The sequence below is a fragment of the Arachis hypogaea genome, chromosome 17 (genome assembly GCF_003086295.3).
Source record: "Arachis hypogaea cultivar Tifrunner chromosome 17, arahy.Tifrunner.gnm2.J5K5, whole genome shotgun sequence".
NCBI classification, from domain to species: Eukaryota; Viridiplantae; Streptophyta; class Magnoliopsida; order Fabales; family Fabaceae; genus Arachis; species Arachis hypogaea.
This window is the reverse complement of record NC_092052.1, coordinates 101,064,904-101,070,876: the sequence shown is the minus strand read 5'-3', so window position 1 is coordinate 101,070,876 and position 5,973 is coordinate 101,064,904.

The window sequence follows — 5,973 nt, the reverse complement described above, 5'->3', positions numbered from 1 at the left end:
ACTCAAACTAAGCACAAAATATATCATAAAATATGGGTTTATCAACGCCCATAAGGGAGCTCAACTTCAAACCAACACATGCCACATTGGGCGCTAAACGCCAGCTCGGCATTTAATGCCAAGTGACTCGTCCCAAAAAAAATGTTCCAATACTGGCGCTAAACGCCGAGGCTGGCATTTAGCGCCAGGAACGCAAGTTTTAAATTCTCGAAGGAGAGCTTGATGGAGAGCCGAAAGGTAGGTTCGGAATTTCACTAAATATAATTTTTTCATTGCAAGTATAGTCCAAACCCACACTTAGCTCTCAATCAAAGTTTAAATTCAAAGATGTCACAATCAACACAAAATAACTGAGAGTATTTAAACCTCAGGGTCATCTCCCTCAGACCATGCAATTAAGATGTCACACTCTTGGTTGTGAAGAAAGGGGTCTCTTCAATCAAGGAACGAAAGATTAAAAGAACTAAGAAATAAAAGAACTAACAGATGATTGGTGCACGAAATTGTGATCTCAATGGCGCCAACAACTTGGTACGCACAATTGTAATCTCAACTCTTTTTCACAACTTCGCACAACTAACCAGCAAGTGCACTGGGTCGTCCAAGTAATACCTTACGTGAGTAAGGGTCGATCCCACGGAGATTGTCGGCTTGAAGCAAGCTATGGTCATCCTTGTAAATCTCAGTCAAAAAGATTCAAATGGTTATAAGGTTTTGATAATTAAAAGATACATAAAATATAAAATAGGATAGAAATACTTATGTAATTCATAGGTAGGAATTTCAGATAAGCATCTGGAGATGCTTTGTTGCTTCAGAACCTCTGCTTTCCTATTGCCTTCTTCCAACCATGCGTTACCTCCTTCCATGGCAAGCTGTATGATCCTCTCGGATGAAAATAAACACATCTGCGCTGTCACCGCAGGGCTAATCATCTGTCAGTTTTCGCTAGCGTCGGAATAAGACCATTGTCCTTTTGCACACTATCACTTGTGCCCCACATTCGTAGGTTTGAAGATCGTCACAATCATCCCTTCCTAGATCCTACTCGGAATACCACAGACAAGGTTTAGACTTTCCGGATCCTGGATCCTACTCGGAATACCACAGACAAGGTTTAGACTTTTCGGATCCCAGGAATGGCTGCCAATAATTCTAGTCTATACCACGAAGACTCTGATCTCATGGAATGGAATGCTCTATTGTCAGAAGAGGCACCCATGCGTCGTGAACTAGGAGGCCAAGAGTTACACACTCAAGCTATTGCAGATAGAATGAAAGTGGTTGTTAGGCACGCGTTCTTAAGTGAGAATGATGATGAGTGTCACGGGTCATCACATTCATCAGGCTGAAGTGCGAGTGAATATCTTAGATAAGAAGTAGGTGTGAGTTGAATAGAAAAACAATAGTACTTGTATTAATTCATGAAGAACAGCAGAGCTCCACACCTTAATCTATGGGGTGTAGAAACTCCACCGTTGAAAATACATAAGTGAAAAGTCTAGGCATGGCCGTGAGGCCAGCCTCCAAATGTGTACAATGGTCTCTAAGATCAAAAGACAAAAAGAAGACTTAAAATAAATCTCTAAAAGTAGTTTTTATACTAAACTAGTAACTAGGGTTTACAGAAAATGAGTAACTAAGTGCAGATAATGCAGAAATCCAATTCCGGAGCCCACTTGGTGTGTGCTTGGGCTGAGCATTAAAGCTTTTTCGTGCTTAGGCTGTTCATGGAGTTAAACGCCAGCTTTGGTGCCAGTTTGGGCGTTTAACTCCAATTCTAGTGCCAGTTTAGGCGTTTTATGCCAAGATGTTTTAGGCTGACTTTGAATGCCAATTTGGGCCATCAAATCTCAGGCGAAGTATGAACTATTATATATTGCTGGAAAGCCCAAGATGTCTAATTTCCAACGCAATTAAGGGCGTGCCAATTGAGCTTCTGTAGCTCCATAAAATCCACTTCGGGTGCAACGAGGTCAGAATCCAACAGCATCTATAGTCCTTTTTCAGCCTCTGAATCAGATTTTTGCTCAGGTCCCCCAATTTCAGCCAGAAAATACCTGAAATCACAGAAAAACACACAAACTCATAGTAAAGTCCAGAAATATGATTTTTAAATAAAAACTAATAAAAATATAATAAAAAGTAACTAAAACATACTAAAAACTATGTAAAAACAATGCCAAAAAGGGTATAAATTATCCGCTCATCAATGATTCAAAGGAAATTAATACAAGTAAAAAGGAAATAAGATCAATACTTAGTGAAAATACGATAAAAGCATAAAAGAGCCTTGACTTGGGAATGAGAATTAAGGAATTCTATCATTGTCATAACCACAACTATGGCAACTATTATGAGTTAATCTCGCTTCGTCAACCCCTAACATCGAGGAGTAAGTCAAGCAAGTATAATTAACCTTAATCCATAAGTCCTAGCTAACTTACTAATTGAAATTAGTAAAAAGCTAACATCAATGGAAACAAGAATCAACTAACAACCCAAAAATTATCACTAAATGTTAGACATTATGGTATTTTCACAAACACATTATGGCCATAAAAGCAAAACATGGTAAATTGCAAAAGATAATGAAAACCATAACCAAACTATTCACAATATCAACAATAGAAACTCAATCAAACATATAGAAATCATAAAAGACCAAATCAAAATTGCATATATTAACAAAATAACTAGAACCATAAGAACATAAGAGTAAATGTGATGTATTAAAGAGAAATTAAAGAGTACTTACAAAAGAGATGAGTAAAATCCAAGATCAAAATTCAAACTATAAAATTCTACAGTGAAATTAAGAAACCCCTAAGAGAGAATTTGAAGAAAGCTACTCTACACTACTCCTATTCCTAATAATCTATCTAATGTGTGTAATGAGGCCCCCTTTCCTATGTGATGTTCACCCCTTGATATAGTTTTGAAATCCAGCTTCAGGAAGTCCAAATTTGGGCAAAGAAGCCCCAAAAAATTACAAGCCACGTGCTTCATTAATGAAGTCACGCGCTGGGACTTGTGCGTATGCACAGATGTGTGCGTACGCACACTTGCTGATTTCTGCACTTGTGCATACACACAGGAGGTTGTGTGTACGCACACTTGACAGTGTGCTTCTCCTTTGTTTTCTTCATGAAATCTCCTATTTTGCATGCTTCCTTCCACTTTTGCCTAGCCATTCATGCCTAATTAACCTAAAATCACTTAACAAAACATATCACGGTATCGAGTGGAATAAAAGTATAATTAAATGATTAATTTAAGCACAAAAACACATCTTTTCACATTTAAGTCCAATCTAGAGAAAAATCACAAAAGTGTGCTATTTTGGTAATTAAGTGTGAGTTTATGTGATGAAATCCGTCCAATTCAAGCCAAAAATTATCATCAAATATGGACTCATCAGAGCTCCAAGCGACCAACGATCACTACCCTTTTCCCCCTCCACTTTGACCATTCAAACACACTCTCTCACCCCCTATCCCCTTTCCCATCCACATTCATCTTTCTATTTACCAACCAACCTCCACATCACCCAATCAACCCTCATCAATCCCATCAATCTCTCTTCCCCATTAACCACATTCAATTCCATTTAATCCCCACCATCCCCACTATAACCGTCCCCCTACTCACATCTATAAATACCCCACTCCCCTTTAACTTTAACTACATCATTACCTACTCCTTCCACATTTTTTTATTCTTACTTCCAATTCACATATTCTTCATTTTCCTTTCCATCTCTCACCCCTTGTACCTTTATAGTCATAGCCTACCACCCCTTCTTCCATAAATCTTTCTTTTCATTTTATTTTCAGTATCTCTCACCCCTTTTTAGCTCTTTTCACCGTTATTTCTATTTTTTCCTTTTTTCAGGGAGGAGCAAAACTTTAAGTTTGGTGTTGGGGCGCTCTGCTTTTCTTTATTTTCATCATTTACATGGCACCCAAAACCGGTAAATCCTCTTCGAGGAAGAGAAAAGAGAAGGCTCCTATCTCCAGTCCTTATGATTTCACATGGTTCTTCTCCAAGACCCACGAGGATCACTTTAATGAGATAGTGAGCAAAAAGAAAGTGATCCCCGAGGTTTGCTTTGATCTTCAGCCAGAGGAGTACCCAGAGATCCGGGAACAGATTTTGAACAGGGGTTGGAAAGTTCTGACCAACCCCGTGACTGACGTGGGCATGCTGATGGTCAGAGAGTTCTACACCAATGCTTAGGTAACTTACAAGCATGCACAAGGCGTGAACTTGGACCCGAAGAACTGGCACACTATGGTTCGAGGGGCGATCATGGAGTTCATTCCAGAGAGGGTGAAGGGGATACTTCATATGCCACCATCGAGAGACGACCCTCACTGTTACACTCAGAAGGTCAACACTGATCAGAGACTGGACCAAGTCCTTACTGATATATGCCTCTCTGGAGCACAGTAGAGGAGAGATGCCAGAGGTCAGCCATACTAGCTGGGTAGGCACGACTTGAAGCCGGTTGCTAGAGGATGGTTGGAGTTTATTTAGTGCTCCATCATGCCCACAAGCAACCGATCTGAGGTTACCATTGACCGAGGTGTGATGATACACTGCATCATGCTCAGTAATAAGGTGGAGCTGCATCGGGTGATCCCGCAAGAGATATACAGACTAGCTGATAAGGCCTCCACCTCTGCTATATTGGCCTTCCCTCACCTCTTCTTCTGCCTGTGTGCTAAGGCCCGAGTCCGCATTGATGGAGATGCCCCCATTGCGGTTGATAGACCTATCACTAGGAGGGGTATAGAGCTGCATGCTAAGGAGCTTGGATATACACCCGCACAGGAGCCAGTTCTCCCTCATCAGTAAGACCACCCTGAGATGCCTCAAGGATTCTTTTTCCCTTCCCGCGACTACTAGGATCAGTTGACCACATCCATTGGAGTTGACATCATCCGTTGATCAGCTAAGGGATTGAGCATCAATACCACTTAGCCCTCCTCCATCAGGTAGTGGAGAAGCAGCTGAGGTAGAGGAACGACTTGGATGAGCTAAAGTGCCAGAGAGGATTTTCCGGAGGGAGCAACAGCCATCATGATTGAGGTGGTTGAGTTTATTTATCTTCTGCTTTCCTTATTTTATTTTCTGTTTCCTAGCATTTTATCTTATTTCCTGTCTTTTGTTTGAAAGCCTTTGCATGATTGGTAGTAGTATTTTATTATTTTGAGTTTAGTCATTTATTTTGCTATTTTGTATTTATTTTGAAAAATTGTCTCATGTATTGCTCACTAAACTTGAAAAATCAAAAGAAAAAAAAAGAAGTAGTAAAATTCATGAGGCTTGAGTTATATATAATGAGTTGTTCTGATTACTTTGATGCGTCGGCATTATCTATAATTCTGAATGTATGAACCGAACAGTGCATATTTGATCTTGAAGTTAAGAATGTTGGTTCTTGAAGAATAGGAACTTAGAGAAGTATTATGGATTCTCTAAAGTAAGTACGAAATCGGTCCTTGAAGAAAAACAAATAGTTAAAAGAAAAAAATAAATCGAAAGCAAGGTCCAAAACTCTGAACATAAATGGTTAGGAAGGTCTAAAATGATTAAAATCTCAAATGAGTTGTTTTCCTAACTATATGCTTGTAGTGTGAATGTGTCAAGTAATCTTGAGACAGAGCACTAAGAGTCAAGATCAAGTTCAATTACAGAGTATGCCAAAGGTTCTGAGCACCACTGTCTGGGAGAAATAAAAAGAAAAATTAGAACTCAAAAGAGTTCCCCAGTTAAGTGCTTGTGGTGTTATTGTATCGAGTTAAGCTTGCAAACAAAACACTTAGAGTCACGGCTAGGCTCAAGGTACGAAGCACCAAAGGAAAGGAAAAGAAAAGTTGTGTTCAAGGATTAATCAAAGCTTCAAGAAAAAGAGAGTCCATAATACCATCAGGGTTCTAGCTCTGAAGGGCGTCAATATTTCTGAGC